The sequence below is a fragment of the Bufo gargarizans genome, chromosome 7 (assembly GCF_014858855.1).
Source record: "Bufo gargarizans isolate SCDJY-AF-19 chromosome 7, ASM1485885v1, whole genome shotgun sequence".
Taxonomy (NCBI): Eukaryota; Metazoa; Chordata; class Amphibia; order Anura; family Bufonidae; genus Bufo; species Bufo gargarizans.
Window position 1 is genome coordinate 106687069 of NC_058086.1, and position 21264 is coordinate 106708332.

Below are 21264 nucleotides of genomic sequence, written 5' to 3' on the forward strand. Positions count from 1 at the left end.
GTCACATCACCCCCATGCATACCAGGGAAACTGTCTCAGCCTCAAGTTATGCAGCAGTCTCTTATGCTGTTTGAAGACTCCGCTGGCAGGGTTTCCCAAGGGCATCCACCTAGCCCTTCCCCAGCGGTGAAAGACATAGAATGCACTGACGCACAACCACTTATGTTTCCTGATGATGAGGACATGGGAATACCACCTCAGCATGTCTCTGATGATGACGAAACACAGGTGCCAACTGCTGCGTCTTTCTGCAGTGTGCAGACTGAACAGGAGGTCAGGGATCAAGACTGGGTGGAAGACGATGCAGGGGACGATGAGGTCCTAGACCCCACATGGAATGAAGGTCGTGCCACTGACTTTCACAGTTCGGAGGAAGAGGCAGTGGTGAGACCGAGCCAACAGCGTAGCAAAAGAGGGAGCAGTGGGCAAAAGCAGAACACCCGCCGCCAAGAGACTCCGCCTGCTACTGACCGCCGCCATCTGGGACCGAGCACCCCAAAGGCAGCTTCAAGGAGTTCCCTGGCATGGCACTTCTTCAAACAATGTGCTGACGACAAGACCCGAGTGGTTTGCACGCTGTGCCATCAGAGCCTGAAGCGAGGCATTAACGTTCTGAACCTGAGCACAACCTGCATGACCAGGCACCTGCATGCAAAGCATGAACTGCAGTGGAGTAAACACCTTAAAACCAAGGAAGTCACTCAGGCTCCCCCTGCTACCTCTTCTGCTGCTGCCGCCTCGGCCTATTCTGCTGCTGCCGCCTCGGCCTCTTCCTCCGCCTCTGGAGGAACGTTGGCACCTGCCGCCCAGCAAACAGGGGATGTACCACCAACACCACCACCACCACCTCCGTCACCAAGCGTCTCAACCATGTCACACGCCAGCGTTCAGCTCTCCATCTCACAAACATTTGATAGAAAGCGTAAATTCCCACCTAGCCACCCTCGATCCCTGGCCCTGAATGCCAGCATTTCTAAACTACTGGCCTATGAAATGCTGTCATTTAGGCTGGTGGACACAGACAGCTTCAAACAGCTCATGTCGCTTGCTGTCCCACAGTATGTTGTTCCCAGCCGGCACTACTTCTCCAAGAGAGCCGTGCCTTCCCTGCACAACCAAGTATCCGATAAAATCAAGTGTGCACTGCGCAACGCCATCTGTAGCAAGGTCCACCTAACCACAGATACGTGGACCAGTAAGCACGGCCAGGGACGCTATATCTCCCTAACTGCACACTGGGTAAATGTAGTGGCAGCTGGGCCCCAGGCGGAGAGCTGTTTGGCGCACGTCCTGCCGCCGCCAAGGATCGCAGGGCAACATTCTTTGCCTCCTGTTGCCACCTCCTCCTTCTCGGCTTCCTCCTCCTCTTCTTCCACCTGCTCATCCAGTCAGCCACACACCTTCACCACCAACTTCAGCACAGCCCGGGGTAAACGTCAGCAGGCCATTCTGAAACTCATATGTTTGGGGGACAGGCCCCACACCGCACAGGAGTTGTGGCGGGGTATTGAACAACAGACCGACGAGTGGTTGCTGCCGGTGAGCCTCAAGCCCGGCCTGGTGGTGTGTGATAATGGGCGAAATCTCGTTGCAGCTCTGGGACTAGCCAATTTGACGCACATCCCTTGCTTGGCGCATGTGCTGAATTTGGTGGTGCAGAAGTTCATTCACAACTACCCCGACATGTCAGAGCTGCTGCATAAAGTGCGGGCCGTCTGTTCGCGCTTCCGGCGTTCACATCCTGCCGCTGCTCGCCTGTCTGCGCTACAGCGTAACTTCGGCCTTCCCGCTCACCGCCTCATATGCGACGTGCCCACCAGGTGGAACTCCACCTTGCACATGCTGGACAGACTGTGCGAGCAGCAGCAGGCCATAGTTGAGTTTCAGCTGCAGCACGCACGGGTCAGTCGCACTACAGAACAGCACCACTTCACCACCAATGACTGGGCCTCCATGCGAGACCTGTGTGCCCTGTTGCGCTGTTTCGAGTACTCCACCAACATGGCCAGTGGCGATGACACCGTTATCAGCGTTACAATACCACTTCTATGTCTCCTTGAGAAAACACTTAGGGTGATGATGGAACAGGAGGTGGCCCAGGAGGAGGAGGAGGAGGATGAGGAAGAGGGGTCATTTTTAGCACTTTCAGGCCAGTCTCTTCGAAGTGACTCAGAGGGAGGTTTTTTGCAACAGCAGAGGCCAGGTACAAATGTGGCCAGCCAGGGCCCACTACTGGAGGACGAGGAGGACGAGGATGAGGAGGAGGTGGAGGAGGATGAGGATGAAGCATGGTCACAGCGGGGTGGCACCCAACGCAGCTCGGGTCCATCACTGGTGCGTGGCTGGGGGGAAAGGCAGGACGATGACGATACGCCTCCCACAGAGGACAGCTTGTCCTTACCCCTGGGCAGCCTGGCACACATGAGCGACTACATGCTGCAGTGCCTGCGCAACGACAGCAGAGTTGCCCACATTTTAACCTGTGCGGACTACTGGGTTGCCACCCTGCCGGATCCACGCTACAAAGACAATGTGCCCACCTTACTTCCTGCACTGGAGCGTGATAGGAAGATGCGCGAGTACAAGCGCACGTTGGTAGACGCGCTACTGAGAGCATTCCCAAATGTCACAGGGGAACAAGTGGAAGCCCAAGGCCAAGGCAGAGGAGGAGCAAGAGGTCGCCAAGGCAGCTGTGTCACGGCCAGCTCCTCTGAGGGCAGGGTTAGCATGGCAGAGATGTGGAAAACTTTTGTCAACACGCCACAGCTAACTGCACCACCACCTGATACGCAACGTGTTAGCAGGAGGCAACATTTCACTAACATGGTGGAACAGTACGTGTGCACACCCCTCCACGTACTGACTGATGGTTCGGCCCCATTCAACTTCTGGGTCTCTAAATTGTCCACGTGGCCAGAGCTAGCCTTTTATGCCTTGGAGGTGCTGGCCTGCCCGGCAGCCAGCGTTTTGTCTGAACGTGTATTCAGCACGGCAGGGGGCGTCATTACAGACAAACGCAGCCGCCTGTCTACAGCCAATGTGGACAAGCTGACGTTCATAAAAATGAACCAGGCATGGATCCCACAGGACCTGTCCGTCCCTTGTCCAGATTAGACATTAACTACCTCCCCATAACCATATATTATTGGACTCCAGGGCACTTCCTCATTCAATCCTATTTTTATTTTCATTTTACCATTATATTGCGATGCTACCCAAAGTTGAATGAACCTCTCCTCTGCCTGTGTGCTAGGCCTAAATATATGCCAATGGACTGTTGCAGTGGTGGCTGACATGAAGCCTGATTCTCTGCTATGACATGCAGACTAATTCTCTGCTGACATGAAGCCAGATTGTCTGTTACGGGACCTCTCTCCTCTGCCTGGGTGCTGGGCCTAAATTTATGACAATGGACTGTTGCAGTGGTGGCTGACGTGAAGCCTGATTCTCTGCTATGACATGCAGACTGATTCTCTGCTGACATGAAGCCAGATCGTCTGTTACGGGACCTCTCTGCTCTGCCTGTGTGCTAGGCCTAAATATATGCCAATGGACTGTTGCAGTGGTGGCTGACGTGAAGCCTCATTCTCTGCTATGACATGCAGACTAATTCTCTGCTGACATGAAGACAGATTCTCTGTTACGGGACCTCTCTCCTCTGCCTGGGTGCCGGGGCCTAAATATCTGAGAATGGACTGTTCCAGTGGTGGGTGACGGGAAGCCAGATTCTCTGCTATGGAACCTCTCTCCAATTGATTTTGGTTAATTTTTATTTATTTAATTTTTATTTTAATTAATTTCCCTATCCACATTTGTTTGCAGGGGATTTACCTACATGTTGCTGCCTTTTGCAGCCCTCTAGCCCTTTCCTGGGCTGTTTTACAGCCGTTTTAGTGCCGAAAAGTTCGGGTCCCCATTGACTTCAATGGGGTTCGGGTTCGGGACGAAGTTCGGATCGGGTTCGGATCCCGAACCCGAACATTTCCGGGATGTTCGGCCGAACTTCTCGAACCCGAACATCCAGGTGTTCGCTCAACTCTAACCCTGGGGGCTCAGGCTATTAAGTTTATAGATCCAGAACATTTCACGTCTTTTGATTGTTTGTGTAATGTTCCGGGTGTCAACATGAATTTTCTCTATAGGTATTACAAAAATACTTGAAAAAAGACCCTGATGTTTATCCGCAATATGTCTTGATACACTGTGCTGCATAAATTTCTTCTTAGTGTTTGAACGGTGTTTGTTCAACCTATTCCGTAACGTCTGTGTGGTGCGACCGACGTACTGTAATCCACATTGGCATTCCAGCACGTAGATCACATTATTTGACCCACAGTCCATTGGTTGCTTAATATTAAAAATTTCCCCAGTAGTATTACTACGAAAAGAGGTAGAGTTACGTATAGAAAGGCAACATAGACATTTAGATTGTCTACATTTAGTACTGCCCACTGGTCTAGATGGTATAAATGAACTAATGTTCGACCCAGTTGCTTTTTGATGGAATTTACGTAATTTAGTAGGTGCTAACAAATTTTTTAGGGTTTTAGCTCTCCTAAAAGTTAGGGGCGGGTGGCTTGGTAGGGATTTGCCTATGTATGGGTCTTTTTTAATAATATGCCAATATTTGGAAAGGATATTTCTCACGTCCTTATGATTACCACTATAAGTAGTAATAAAGTTGGTACCCCATTTAATATTTTGCTGTTTGTCCTTTGCCTGATCTTTCTGGTTGGCTAATAGGCAATTTTCTTGTGTAAGAGCCTTGGCTCGATTAAAAGCCGCCTCAATAACCCTATGAGGATAACCTTTTTTCTGAAATCTTCTCCGAATGATTTCACTCTGTGAGATGAAATCCCTAGTTAGCGAACAGTTCCTCCTTAATCTCTTAAATTGACTAAAAGGGATATTTGTCTTCCATTTTTTAAAATGGAGACTTGAATACTCAAGATAACTATTGCAATCGACCTTTTTAAAGAACGTACGTGTTATAATTTTGTCACCAACAGCATTCATTTCTAAGTCCAAGAATTCAATTCTTGAACGGTCATGTGTCCCGGATAAAGTGATACCCCAATTAGAGGAATTCAAGTATTGAATAAAGCCCATAATGGAATCAGAATCTCCATCCCATATGAAAAACAAGTCGTCTATATAACGACGATATAATACAATATTATCCGACCACTGGGTGGACTTATAAATGTACTGATCTTCAAACACTCCCATGAAAAGGTTCGCAAAACTGGGTAAAAAGAAAATTTTAAAAATAGATAAAGAGAAATCAGATCATGAAATCAAAATCTTCAATTTGTCTTCTCATTTATTAAATGAAGAGGAAACATCACTTCTAGCAAGAGGCCTCTCATTTTGTCCAACATCAAGCATTAAAGGCTTTGATCTCTTTTTAGACTTACATAATTTTGTCAGAAAGTTAACATTAAAAAGACACTTCAGTCTACTGGAGAGTCTAAATAAACCTAGTATTGAACATACTAATGAGACTCCATCCACTTCGGGAACAGCAATACAATATGTCTCTACAAATTTGAAACCCCCTTCAACCTTTTATCCGACCCACCACAAGGGGAATTTCATAGATACTTTTTACCATCTAGTGATGGATGATTTTCGATCCATCCATCAGAGGCCCATTTTGAATCAGAATCTCAGTCCCAAAGAATCTAAGGCAGTAAAAAGCCTATGTGAAAACACCTCAATAGTCATCCGTAATGCCGACAAGGGTGGAGGCGTGGTCATCCAAAATAGAGATGACTACGTTAAAGAAGCTCTCCACATTCTGTCGGATACCGATTATTATCTTCCTCTAGACAAAGACCCGTCTGGGGAACATAAGATTGCACTGAGGACCCTGATTGACTCTGCAAAACACATACTGAGTAAAAAAGAACAAGAATACATTTTGAAAACAGACTCAGTAATGGCACTTTTTTACCATCTACCCAAAATCCATAAGGATGTCCAGAATCCTCCGGGCCGCCCCATCATATCTGGGATATCCTCTCTGACTTGCAATTTGTCCCACTATGTGGACATCTTGCTACAGAAATATGTAATTCAGTTACCTTCCTATTTGAAAGATTCCACTTCTTTAATAACTACACTCCAAGGAATCACATGGAAAGATACATATTCGTGGATAGCCCTTGATGTTGCGGCCCTATATTCAAATATCAATCATGAATTGGGAATAAAATGTGTTGATTCTTTCCTTGGTAAAGATTCTTCTGTACCTGTTGATCAAAAGTCGTTTATATTGAAATCCATTCAATTTATCCTGACACATAATACATTTTCTTTTGGTGAACAACTATACCTCCAGTGCAAAGGTACTGCAATGGGTACGCGTTTCGCGCCCAGTTTTGCGAACCTTTTCATGGGAGTGTTTGAAGATCAGTACATTTATAAGTCCACCCAGTGGTCGTATAATATTGTATTATATCGTCGTTATATAGACGACTTGTTTTTCATATGGGATGGAGATTCTGATTCCATTATGGGCTTTATTCAATACTTGAATTCCTCTAATTGGGGTATCACTTTATCCGGGACACATGACCGTTCAAGAATTGAATTCTTGGACTTAGAAATGAATGCTGTTGGTGACAAAATTATAACACGTACGTTCTTTAAAAAGGTCGATTGGTAGGGGCGGAGCTAGCCGTGAGCTGAGATGGCCGCTTAGTCTCAGAGCTCCTCACTGACGCCGCTGCCTTTACAGCATAACGGGTGACAAAGCACTCTGAGATGGTGAAAACTACCAAGGACAGAAGCGACTCTGCCTCAGGCATACAGAAATCGAGTCACACTCAAGCAGAGATGGATCGTTTTCTTAAAAAGAGAAGTTTCTCCCCGGCACACAGATCCAAGATGGCGCCGGAGGGTGCCAGAGCTGCCGCGCAAACCGAGGACTCGGATGGAGACAGCTCATGCGCCATGTCGGAAGGGGCAGAGAATGTGGATTTGCCGCTGTCCAGAGCCTTCTTCAAGAAGACACTGTATAAAGCGCTACAACCCCTGCATAAGGACATCTCAGACATTAAGACTGAGGTAAAACAGATCGGGGGGCGCGTCTTTGCATTAGAAGAGGCTCAGACAACGTTAGTTTCCCACGGGGAAGCTGTCCGGAAGGTACTTCAAGGCCACAACTCCTACATTACTTCTGCTCTTCTCCAGTTAGAAGATCAGGAGAATAGAAGCAGGCGAAAGAATGTCCGCATAAGGGGGGTCCCTGAAACTGTTCTCCCTGGAGAGATCTCTAATGCGGTTGCGGCCATTTTCACTTCTCTAGTGGGAGAGGAAAGAGCCTCCCAGATTATAATTGAGAGAGCCCACAGGGCCCTGAGGTCAAAGCCGCCGGAGAATGGCCCCCCAAGGGATATAATTTGCGACTGCTGAATTATTTGGACACTGCAGCTATACTGCGGGCCGCAAGAGAAGCGAAGGAGACTTTATACAATGGTGCCCGAATACAGTTTTATCAAGATTTGGCCTCCAGCACGTTAGCGAAAAGAAGAGCACTTAAACCTGTTACGGAAGCGCTTAGGTCGCATAAGCTCCCAGTGAGATGGTTGTTTCCTTTCGGCCTGGCCACTTCTAAAGCGGGACAACAGATTATAATAAGAACACCGCAGGACTTAGCGGATGCATGGGAAAAGCTGGAGATCGATCCTGTGGAGGTTCAACCCTGGATGCCTTTACCCGAAGACCTGGGTATTCCTGACCTGCCGGAGATTCCTACATGGCAGGTGGTGAAGAAGCCGAAATCTCCAAAGAACAGGAGGGTCACATGAGGATTTGGGCGGCATTTTTTCGCTTAATCCTCCTCAAACCCATGGTCACTTAGTTCTGTTGACCGCTAAGGGTCATTTGACGATCCTTTAATAATAATAATGATATCTGTTTCAGAGACCCATGTTTAGGTCTTAAGGTTATGTAAGCAGGTTTTTTCTGTACTCACCTAGTATCGCTGATGGTGGGGTATGTTCCCAGGCATATGATTTCTTCAGACACACTTTCCATCAATGTAGGTGGTCAGTGAATCTGAGTTTGTTTTCATACTCCACCCTCAGTGTCCAGTGTTTTATTATTTGCAATAGTCTTGTCACTTATAAGGGCTTTTCGCATGCCTCCAGATCCTTGGTTTTTCTCCACACTTGTCTTTTGATTTCACCACCCGTTTATATTTAAGGTGCTTTAATGAGAATCAGATGTAAGGCAGTCAGTCTAGATGCCAGAGGTTATCCCCCCCTTCCGGCCGGGGTGTGGTGTTTCTGCGGGGCGACCCTGTCCTCTGAGGACTTTGTCTGGGGATGGCGGGGTTTGGCCCAAGGAAACGTTATCACCTCAACTTCAGAATACACTACTTGGGCACACTTACATTAGGTTTATTGCTGATGTTTTTTGTACAAATTGGTTCACCTTAGTTACTCTTACCCTTGTGGCGCTTAAAATGCTAAGAATGTCATTGGTATTGTTGCAGAATGGCTAGCCTAAAAGTTTGGTCCCATAATGTGAATGGTCTTAACGCTCCCCAAAAGAGAAGACAGATCATCAACCTGCTTTATAAACAGAGGGCGGATATAGTTTTGTGGCAGGAAACCCATTTCCGTCATAACCATATCCCCCATCTCCCAGAGTCCAAATACTCCCAATGGTTCCATGCCACTCACTCTTCTGCCTCTAGAGGAGTTTCCATAGCTATAAGTTCTTCTATACCTTTTCACCCTGTCAAAACCTACTCTGACCCAGAAGGCCGTCTACTTATGATCCAAGGTACTATTTTCAATTTTAAGATCACAATAGTTAACATCTATGCCCCCAATTCTCGCCAGATCCCATGGCTGATCAAAGCTTTTAAGAAAGTCAAAGATTTCTCTGAAGGCATGCTGGTAGTGGGCGGAGACTTTAACATCTCGCTTGACACCCCCACGAATAAATCCTCCAACTACAATAGAAAGCAAGCAGTGAAATTTATGACTGCCTTAGCGGAGTTGCACCTGATTGATGTCTGGAGGACTTTGCACCCTACAGAGAAAGATTTTACTTTTTTCTCCCACGTCCACAACTCATACAGTAGGTTAGATTACCTTTTCGTGCCGGACTCCTACATTCAATGTGTTCAGAGTTCTGAAATAGGGAATATAGTGGTCTCGGACCATGCCCCTACCCATATGACTATGTCCCTACAGTGCCTCCCACATAAGGTATGGTCGTGGCGGCTAAACACCACATTATTGGAATCTCAACTCCACCTTGATGCTTTAGGGGTCAAACTAGAGTACTACTTCAAATATAACGCCACTCCTGATATCTCCACCCCAATATTGTGGGAAGCCCATAAAGCCTACATAAGGGGGGAACTAATAGCATTAGGCTCATATGTTAAAAGGAAATCGACAAAGGAACTATTATCCCTATTATCTCAGATACAGACGCAAGAAAAATTGCATAAATTAACCAACTTAGAAGTTTACAAAGAAGCTCTGACAATCCTTAGACGGAAAGTTAAAGACCTTCTCAATATTAAAGAGACCAAGTCCCTCCTACGCTTAAAGAGCAAAATTTATGAACACGGAGATAAAGGGAATAAAATGATGGCCCGCCTAATCAAGAAGAGAAGGGATAAGACCTTCATCTCATCGATTAGATGCGATTCCTCTTCAAAGGTCACTTCCACTCCCCTCATAGCTAAAGCTTTCCAGACTTTTTATTCCAATCTTTATAACCTTTCTGACCCTAACACGAACCTCACTGGAGGACCAAACAGTAGCCTCATAGAAAAATTTCTGTCCTCACTTAGAGTTCCCACGCTTTCAGAAGATGAACAGCAGGCGCTCCTTGAACCCTTTTCTGCAAAGGAGGTGGAAAGGGTACTTAGCTCTATCCCCATAGGGAAGAGCCCAGGTCCAGATGGCCTTCCCATCATTTACTACAAGAAGTTCAAGGATCGGTTGCTCCTCCATTTTACAAATTTATGCAACTCTCTGTTAATGGGTGCGTCTCTGGCTCCTCAGGCCTTAAGGGCCCATATAACTATCCTTCATAAAGAGGGGAAGGACCCTGAGGAATGTGGGAGCTATAGGCCTATCTCATTATTGAATTGCGACTTGAAGTGGTGGTCTAAATTGCTAGCATCCAGGATTTCCCCTCTTCTTAATAAACTTATTGACCCAGAACAGGTGGGGTTTGTCCCAGGGAGGGAGGGGAAACATAATATTTGGAGACTGATCCACCTGATCCACAATTCCCAGTACACAAGAACACCCATGCTATTATTGGGTACTGATGCGGAGAAGGCATTCGACAGGGTTAGCTGGGATTTCATGAGAGCCTCCTTGCAAAAATTTGGTCTCCCGCCTATTTTTGTCTCTGCTATTTTCTCACTTTACTCATGCCCTACAGCACAAGTGCTGGTTAATGGGACCCTGTCGGATGCCTTCCCCATTAAAAATGGGACCAGACAAGGTTGCCCCCTCTCCCCCTCTCTATTTATTTTATGCCTAGAAATGCTCCTTCTTAAATTTAGACAATCAGACAAGATACGTGGCATATCTTTAGGTCAATTTCAACATAGGTCTGCAGCATTCGCAGATGACCTATTACTGATTATCTCCAACCCGGAAGAAGCTCTCCCTACTATTATGTCCTTGTTTGATGAATACAGTGCAGTGTCCAATTTTAAGATAAATTTTACTAAATCTGAGGCCCTACCTATTAATATATCTAATAACGCCCTATCCTCACTTAAACGCTCCTCTGTGTTCAAATGGCCCACATCATCAATTAAGTTCCTAGGAGTAAATGTCCCCGCCAACTTACACCTACTTTTTAAACTTAACTATACCCCATTATTCTCTAAAATTAGGACCTTTGTTTCCTCTTTAAAAGTACCATATATGTCGTGGTTTGGAAGGAAGAACCTCCTTTCCACATTTGTCCTTCCGCAATTTCTATATATGTTTCAGGCCCTTCCGATACATATACCAGCTTCCTATTACGCCCAAATCAGAAGATTATTTTCTGCCTTTTTGTGGAACACTAGGAGACCCAGACTAGCTTATTCCATCCTTTCCCAGAAGAGATATAGAGGAGGCATATCACTGCCGGATATGGCACTGTATCACAGAGCCATCCAATTAGCTAGGTGGGCGCTTCTGGTTAATGATAAAATAAACAACCCCTTCCTTGATATTGAGAGAACATTGCTTGGGATACACAGAAATGCTATCCTATGGTCACAAGAGGCCCCTCTCTCTCTTTGTCCAAGGATGAGCGTGCTCACTAAAAGTATGATTTTAAGTCATCGCAATTCTCCCTGGGCCCCCCCTAAAGGGAACAATTTATCTAAACTAACCCCACTAGATGTCCTTCCATATCTCTTTGGTAAAATGGGTGGAACTAGTAAGAGCTGGTGGCACTTACTGGGAAGTATTAAAATAGGGGAGGTGTGGGAATCTAATCGCATGCTACCGTTAGAGAACATATTTGCAAAGCTGGGTAATACGCTCCCTTCCCCAATTCAAAGTTGGGATTTTAAAAATACATGTAAAAGAATGGAGAAGGATTCAGATTTTCTGCTCTCGGATCCGACATGGTTGGAAAACCTATCTTTATTACCTAATCCTCTTAAGAGGTCTTTGTCCATCATTTATGACAGTCTTTTAAAATTGTCTAGCAGAACTAAACCATATTTCATACGCCTATGGGAGAAAGACTTAGGGAGAAGTTTCACGGATTCTGAAACTTCCCATATTTTATCTCATGCCAATGGCTTCTCCACATGCACTCGCTTTCAAGAAAACTCCTATAAAACTGTCACAAGGTGGTACAGAACCCCAGCTTATTTGTTCGCCATTGGTCTCTCCCCTAGTGACAAGTGTTGGAGATGTAATGCGGATTGCGGGTCCATGGTTCATATTTGGTGGTCTTGCCCCCTAATTACACAATTTTGGAAGGAGGTTGAAAATTCTATTAATAGGATCTGTGCCACCTCTATAACACTCTCCCCTGAGTTAGTATTGCTGTGGGTCCCCACTACTGATCTACGCCCTTCTAAGCACAATCTCCCTACACATATGATTGCCACAGCTAAATTACTTATACCCACTAAATGGAAGGACACCAACCCTCCTGATATTAAGTTATGGTATGATAGAATGCACCAATTACATAGGTTGGAAGAATTGATGAGTTGGGCTAGAGGTAATAGAAACAAGTATCTGGAGGTTTGGTTGCCTTGGAAAAAAGCATTGGAGGAGAAGGATACTGAGATTTTGAACCAGTTGGGGTCTGATACATCCCATCAGGGGTAACAAGACTTCACATTGTTGGGAACAGTAAAATGATTTAGCCTTCTATATACCTTCCATCAGTGCCATTGTAACCTTATGTAAACACCAATACCTTTTTGGGTTGGTTATTTGCTTAATTTCTGGCGCCTTCCTTTTTCCCCCCCTCCCCCTGTCTCCTTTCCCCTCCCCTCTCAATATGTTGTACCCCTTGTTCAACACTACTCTAAGGTTGTCAGATATTCGTGATATGTCCTTTCCATATATTGCATATTCTGTAATACTGATACCGAATGCCTTGTAACTGTTATGGATTGTCATATTGTGAAACCTTTCTCTTTGATATGCTGAAATAATAAAAAGAGATTTGTTAAAAAAAAAAAAGGTCGATTGCAATAGTTATCTTGAGTATTCAAGTCTCCATTTTAAAAAATGGAAGACAAATATCCCTTTTAGTCAATTTAAGAGATTAAGGAGGAACTGTTCGCTAACTAGGGATTTCATCTCACAGAGTGAAATCATTCGGAGAAGATTTCAGAAAAAAGGTTATCCTCATAGGGTTATTGAGGCGGCTTTTAATCGAGCCAAGGCTCTTACACAAGAAAATTGCCTATTAGCCAACCAGAAAGATCAGGCAAAGGACAAACAGCAAAATATTAAATGGGGTACCAACTTTATTACTACTTATAGTGGTAATCATAAGGACGTGAGAAATATCCTTTCCAAATATTGGCATATTATTAAAAAAGACCCATACATAGGCAAATCCCTACCAAGCCACCCGCCCCTAACTTTTAGGAGAGCTAAAACCCTAAAAAATTTGTTAGCACCTACTAAATTACGTAAATTCCATCAAAAAGCAACTGGGTCGAACATTAGTTCATTTATACCATCTAGACCAGTGGGCAGTACTAAATGTAGACAATCTAAATGTCTATGTTGCCTTTCTATACGTAACTCTACCTCTTTTCGTAGTAATACTACTGGGGAAATTTTTAATATTAAGCAACCAATGGACTGTGGGTCAAATAATGTGATCTACGTGCTGGAATGCCAATGTGGATTACAGTACGTCGGTCGCACCACACAGACGTTACGGAATAGGTTGAACAAACACCGTTCAAACACTAAGAAGAAATTTATGCAGCACAGTGTATCAAGACATATTGCGGATAAACATCAGGGTCTTTTTTCAAGTATTTTTGTAATACCTATAGAGAAAATTCATGTTGACACCCGGAACATTACACAAACAATCAAAAGACGTGAAATGTTCTGGATCTATAAACTTAATAGCCTGAGCCCCCAGGGTCTTAATGAGGCATTTGAAATCAATCTATAAATTGATGATATATACACCCTGTCATCATTGGAAAGGGAAAATATGAGTAATAGATGTTTGTCTTTTCTCTATTAGATCCAGACCCTTAACTACATTACTGCTGTCTTGAACTTCTTCTTTCTGATAAAATAATAGGGTGACAACCACGCCACCAATTGGTGATGTTTGTCAATCATCAGGTATTTTGGGTTAGTGGTGGCATGCGTGTGTACTTTTACCAACTGCACGCATGCACCCACCTGTATCCCCCAAATCCTGCATGACTAATGTCAATTTATTATGTGATTTGATTGGATGACGTCCCAATCACATAAAAATTCTTTTTATATATTTTTAATTCTTTATATTAATATTCTTTTAGTAGAAGGACTTTCTCATTTAGAAACCTAATAAGTGGCTAAAATTATTTAATTCTTTTCTTAAAAGGAGTATCAGATTTTATATTTCCCTTCCTTTATTTATTGGCCATGCCACCCTGGGTACGCCTGATCTCGTCCGATCTCAGAAGCAAAGCAGGGTTGGGCTCGGCCAGTACTTGGATGGGAGACCACCTGGGAAGAGCGGGTGCTGTAGACCTTTATATATATATCAACTTTTCAATTTTTTAAATCTTTTTAAGGTCGTATCATGCCACTTCCTATTTATGTTTAATAACATTGTTTATTTTTCAGGAATCTAGTTATTGTATCTGTAGGGCAACATTATATGTATGTGATCTTCACAATATATGCTTTTCTTTTTCCTCCCCTCCTCTATTTTTGTGAATGTTCTAAATGTTCTTTTTCTGTTGAATCACAGTAGATTTCCAGTGAGAGCGCCCTCTGGTTTATAAAAACGACTCTGATAAGTTTCTACCTGACTATGCGATGTGCGGTTATAGAAATGCAAGTCAGACGGCTCTCTCACCATTCAAGTGTCCCTGTAACTAGGTAACGGCTCTCACATGATCGGATCTTACTCACGTGATGTGAGCCATGTGATACCAGGTTGAGTGACGTGAGCTAGCTTCTTTAGAGAGGACGGCCCCCTCACCACTTTTGTTACCTTGTGTGACCGAGCAACGGCTCTCACGTGACTGGGATCCGGTCATGTGACACAGGTCCTAGAGTCTTGATAGAACTTTACAATCGCCTTATTTGATTAGAAACCTGTGATGCGTTTGCTATTGCACACCTCATAGGGTCGGCCCCCATATGGGCGTATTGTCTTGAGGTCACTTACAAAACGGACTATTTTCAGTGTGCTTTTCTAGCTTTATATAATACAAATGTGTTTCTAATGTGCACATCGGCAGCTCATTATGAGAGCTTGCAGATATGCACATTATATTTGCCACTGATCATTTAGGCAACACCCAATTCTCCTCCCTTCTGACCCTGTTACCCTTTAAGGGCGGTATGTTTGTAAGTATAAATATGTGTAGCCTTGTGCTGTTACTTTGTGCAGCTCTGTGTACCTGATGAAGGGGAGTGATTCCCCGAAACGCGTTGTATCGCTGCAATACAAAGATTTCTTCTTGATCCTGGTGACTGGCTGACGGTAATTCGCGCCGTGGGACGTGTTTTTGTTCCTCAGAACCAAGATGGGTAGAGGATCACCAATTCCCGCAATGTTGCGCAGAAAGATAGTGGAGCATTATCAGAAAGGTGTTACCCAGCGAAAAATTGCAAAGACTTTGCATCTATCATCATCAACTGTGCATAACATCATCCGAAGATTCAGAGAATCTGGAACAATCTCTGTGCGTATGGGTCAAGGCCGTAAAACCATACTGGATGCCCGTGATTTCCGGGCCCTTAAACGACACTGCACCACAAACAGGAATGCTACTGTAAAGGAAATCACAGAATGGGCTCAGGAATACTTCCAGAATCCATTGTCAGTGAACACAATCCACCATGCCATCCGCTGTTGCCAGCTGAAACTCTACAGTGCAAAGAAGAAGCCATTTCTAAGCAAGATCCACAAGCTCAGGCGTTTTCACTGGGCCAGGGATCATTTAAAATGGAGTGTGGCAAAATGGAAGACTGTTCTGTGGTCAGACGAGTCACGATTTGAAGTTCTTTTTGGAAATCTGGGACGCCATGTCATCCGGACCAAAGAGGACAAGGACAACCCAAGTTGTTATCAACGCTCAGTTCAGAAGCCTGCATCTCTGATGGTATGGGGTTGCATGAGGGCATGTGGCATGGGCAGCTTGCATGTCTGGAAAGGCACCATCAATGCAGAAAAATATATTCAGGTTCTAGAACAACATTTGCTCCCATCCAGACGTCATCTCTTTCAGGGAAGACCCTGCATTTTTCAACAAGATAATGCCAGACCACATTCTGCATCAATCACAACATCATGGCTGTGTAGGAGAAGGATCCGGGTACTGAAATGGCCAGTCTGCAGTCCAGATCTTTCACCTATAGAGAACATTTGGCGCATCATAAAGAGGAAGGTGCAACAAAGAAGGCCCAAGACGATTGAACAGTTAGAGGCCTGTAAGACAGGAATGGGAGAGCATTCCTATTTCTAAACTTGAGAAACTGGTCTCCTCAGTCCCCAGACGTCTGCTGAGTGTTGTAAGAAGAAGGGGAGATGCCACACAGTGGTGAAAATGGCCTTGTCCCAACTTTTGGGGGATTTGTTGACACCATGAAATTCTGATTCAACATATTTTTCCCTTAAAATGGTACATTTTCTCAGTTTAAACTTTTGTTCCGTGATTTATGTTCTATTCTGAATAAAATATTAGAAGTTGGCACCTCCACATCATTGCATTCAGTTTTTATTCACGATTTGTATAGTGTCCCAACTTTTTTGGAATCCGGTTTGTATATTTATGGATTGATTGATCAATTTTGTTTTAATATATGTGGAATATTGGACTATATATTTGTGTACACCGCTCTATAATATATCTGTATACACCGCTCAATTATGCCTTTAGATCTGTGATACAAGTGGATTCGATTTTGATAACACCCGGTGATACATTGTACTGGATTTGTTGCGGTGTATACAGATATATAATAGAGCGGCGGATACAGATATACTGTATACTGGAGCAGTGGATACAGATACTGTATATACAGTAATATAGCATTGTATACAGATATATAATGAAGTGGTGTATATAGATATGTAATGGAGCAGTGTATACAGATATATATTGGAGCAGTGGATACAGAGTGTATTTATTAGCTATGTTTTTATAGTGGCTGAATGTCGATACCGTATCCAACAACATGTATGGATACATCACGCCGCAATATAGCCTGCATTTTGTATTCAGTAAAGCCTTTTGATAATTTCCTCCTTGCCCACACCCTCCCCACCTGCACCCCCTTCTGCTGGCAGAAACACAGGACAATTCCCACACCAAAGAAATAAAGTACGCACAAAGAGACTCACTGAAGAGATCCATTTATTCATCTACTTTATCTATTTATCGATGCCATTTTCACATTCCTTCATAAGGCAGTGCTTACTCATTCATTGAGTCTTACTAATTCAACCAGAGATATTGCGATCTGCTATGTATGGGAATTAAATACTAAATTTCTACATTATTTTATTTAATATTTGTCTCAAAAAAAGTTACTGTTTTACAAGGAGCCATCAAAATGAATGGCTGTTTATGTTCCTCATAACAGCACTCAGTTTTTTTCACCTGCATGGAGGAGCGGCTTCCTAGTGGAGCCGAAGGTACTGTATGGCATATTAACTCTGTGTGGGGAGTAGGTTCTGTTAGGAGAAGAAAGGATAAGGTGTCCCTTGCCAATGTTACAGTATGTTCAGCTTATTTATAAGGATCGGGCTGTAGGGTGTGTCTGTCGTCTCATATAGCGATATTGGCATTTAGGCAAAAGGGGACATAGATAGAAATATCGCTACTAGGGATGATGAAATTAGATGTCAGGTATATAGCAATATATATCTATTGCTCCATATAGGGGCAGTAGTGTATCGTATTTATTTATAGGACGTCTCACCCTACCCTGTTATTAAAAAATCACTGTTAGGGGATAAAAAACGTGCACAAGGACAATACATAAATTAAAAAGAAGACATGATGAATGACAAAAGGCTGTGCTCTGGCTCTGTTGTCCATTTTAGGTATATGAAAACAAATTAAATTAATTATGGATTACAAAAAAATTTCAGGTATTAAAAACTGTTCATATTTCAGTATAAATAATTATAGAATCATTAGTTCATTTTGGCAGGAAGAGGATGAAAGGGTTAATGGGCAGTATGACTGGAGGTCAGCGGGATGCTCCAGAACACCCAGGGTCAATAAAAAATAAAAAAAATAAAAAAAAGGGTGCAGCATTCCTGCTCCACCAAAAAATTGGATTGCCATTAAAATTTTCTGGCTGAACCTTTTACTGTATATCAGGAGGTGTGTTGTCATTGGTTCCACAAGTCACATGCCCGCCCCTGCCAATTCACTAGTGATGGATGAACATCGGCCAGGAAGGTTCGCGAACGTGATCAAATGTTAGCAAACTGCAAGTTTGCGGCAGGCCTTATTCACTTTAATGGCAGGCGAACCTGAAAAACTTCCAGCTCATATTTGCAGCCACCAGATACTTAGTAGTCCCACAACATGGATAGTGACATACTAGAGTGTGATCAATGACAACAATTCCAACAAAAAATATCTTAATCAGTGGACATTTTTATGCTTCTTAAAGGGAAATTCTCTGAAATGTGCCCTGTCGGAGCCTAGAATTTTTTTATTTTAAGCCACGGGAGTACGTGCCTTAAAAATTAGGCAGTCACCTGATATAAAAGTAATTCGTTTATGTGGTTTGAGGTACATTATGTGGTCAATGGATAAAAAGTTTACTGTGGGCCACTGGGCTACAAGCCCCAAACATTAGGCATTCACCAGACAGAAAAGATAATTATGTGGCTGGAGGTATATCACACGGTCAATGGATATCAATTTTACTGCAGGCCAGTACAAATACAGGTCAAATACATATGTTTAAAAGAACTAAAAATATAAAATTGGATTAAAAACGTGGCTAACGAAATCCCCCCTCTTGAAAAAACTCTAATGATAATAGTTGAAATTCGATAACACATGGTCATCACTGGTGTTGAATTCCTCTGAGGCCCCAACAATTATTAATTCACCGTACAGAAAAGAAAAAATAAGTATGTGGCTGTAGAAAGATTACACGGTCATTGGATATCTATTTTTATAGCAGGCCAGTGGGCTACAGGCACCAAAAATTATTTGTTTCAATAGCGTTTGTCACTCTGTGTAGCTGTGGTAACGCAGCAGAACTGCAAACAAATGCTGCACTACCAAGATGCACTATATAGAAGGTATATAATTGGTATATCACACCCCTGCCTCAATCACTTTTTGTGGAGGGCAACTGGTATATCACACCAGTTGAAATTATTTATTCTAAGAGCGTTTGCCCCTCTGTGTAGCAGCAGCGGTAACGCAGCAAAACCGTTAACAAATGCTGCACTACCCAAATGCACTGTATAGAAAGTATATTATTGGTATATAACACCCCTGCCTCAATCACTTTTTGGGGGGGCAACTGGTATATCACACCAATAGAAATTATTTGTTCCAATAGCATTTGTCACTCTGTGATGCTGTGGTAACGCAGCAGAACCGCAAACAAATTCTGCACTTCCCAAATGCACTATATAGAAAGTATATGATTGGTATATCACACCCTTGCCTCAATCACTTTTTTAGGAGGGCAACTGGTATATCGCACCAGTTGAAATATTTTGTTCTAAGAGAGTTTGCCCCTCTGTGTAGCTGTGGTAATGCAGCAAAACTGCAAACAAATGCTGCACTACCCAAATGCACTATATATAAAGTATATTATTGGTATATAACACCCCTAACTCAATCAATTTTTTGGGGGGGCAACTGGTATATCACACCAGTTGAAATTATTCGTTCTAAGAGAGTTTGCCACTCTGTATAGCTGCAGTATTGCAGCAGAAATGCACACAACTGCTGCACAATACAAATGCACTATAATATACTTTCTATGTTAGAAACTGTATTATAAGTATATCACACCCCTCAGTAAGTCACACCTATCGATAGCACACCTATGCCAGTCCGTAAAAGGACTTTTGTGGCCCTATTAGCTAGTGTTTGGTGTCCCTAACAGTCTGTCCCTGCTCCACACAGCAACCTCTCCCTACACTGGCAAAAGACTGAATATAAAATGGCGGCCAGATCGGGTTTATTTATAAGGTAGGGGGTATGTCCATGTGCTGAAACATCTCAATTGGCTGTCCTGTACCACCTGATGGATGTGTCATGGGTCAAAGTTCTTCACAAAGTAAAAGACTATGGCACCGGTGGACATTGCCATATGTTCGCAGAACAACCACTGGGCGAACCACAAGGCCATCTCTACCATTCGCATTAAAAACTAGGTTGCATTCACAGTATAAGACCTAGTTTTTAATGTGATTAGGCAGGGGACAGCATGTGACTTGTGGAACCAACAAAATCAAACCTCCTGGTATAAAAGGATCAGCCAGAAAAGAAAATGGCACTCCTTTTTGGATGGGAAGCAGGGATGTTGCTCCTTTTTTTTAAATTGACCCTGGGTGTTCTGGAGCCCCCTGACCTCCTTTCATACAGCCCATTAACCCTTTCATCCTCATTTACTATAAAGAAATAAGATGCAGAGAAGACCAGTTTGTAGCCATGTTCTACCTGTAGGGCACTGTACCAAGTAAATATTAGTTTTTAGATTGTGTACAGGGGCTCACATCAAAAGCGCAATGATTATTGAGGGTTCAACACCCTACTGAGCCACCCAACCCGAGTAGGCACTCCTCCTTCTGGTTTTGCATATAGAGCGATAGATTTATTGGACATATACCATTTAATATAAAAATACAAATAAAAATACACATACTGTACTAGTAAAATAGAAGTGAATATAAAAATAAAATTTGAAATTAAAAATATATTGCAAAATATGAATCCTTATTATTATTAATTAAGACAAGAAGATGGTGCCATCTGAGATCTGAGATCATACTATACAGAAAGTGAAAAAGTATCTGGAATAACATCTTCAATATGTATGGAGACTGATCCATATACGGGTCTTATATATGACCCATTTATATATAGATCCAGCACAGCTTCAGAGTGCGGAAGAAGACGCTGCTACTGGATCAGAGAAAGACACACTACCTAGAAAGAAGCAGCATTATCACAGCATACACATCAGCTACACTCAAAACCTCTACTAGGATCAGTTTTTTCACCTCTGCAGTAAGAGGGGGAGGGGTGAGTGCACAAACCCCATACACCTTGACCGCCGGCTCACTCCAAGTAAGTGTTTATTACCTACTACAGCATTATCTAAATCATTATCTAACTTGCTGTTGAAAGAAACAGAGCTGTGGCTGTGATATCTATTTATATATACATACTAACTAAAGACCAAGTGTTATTATACAGTACACCCATGGAATGAATTTATATATGGGATTCAATTAACTACTGTACATACAGACTTGGCAGATTTGGATATTGGACACTATATTGGAACTATACATAAAAGTCTATTATAATAAGCTATATAAGGCTGCTAGACAATTGGA

General features: G+C 43.2%; 1 protein-coding gene and 1 pseudogene across 1 annotated transcript in view; one reads left to right on the plus strand and one right to left on the minus strand.

Moving 5' to 3' along the window:
• LOC122944185 (L-selectin-like) overlaps window positions 1–21264 on the minus strand; it is a 760442-nt gene that overhangs the window by 524511 nt on the left and 214667 nt on the right. The gene's annotated exons all lie outside the window — the stretch shown is intronic.
• LOC122944269 lies at window positions 14111–14229 on the plus strand (annotated as a pseudogene).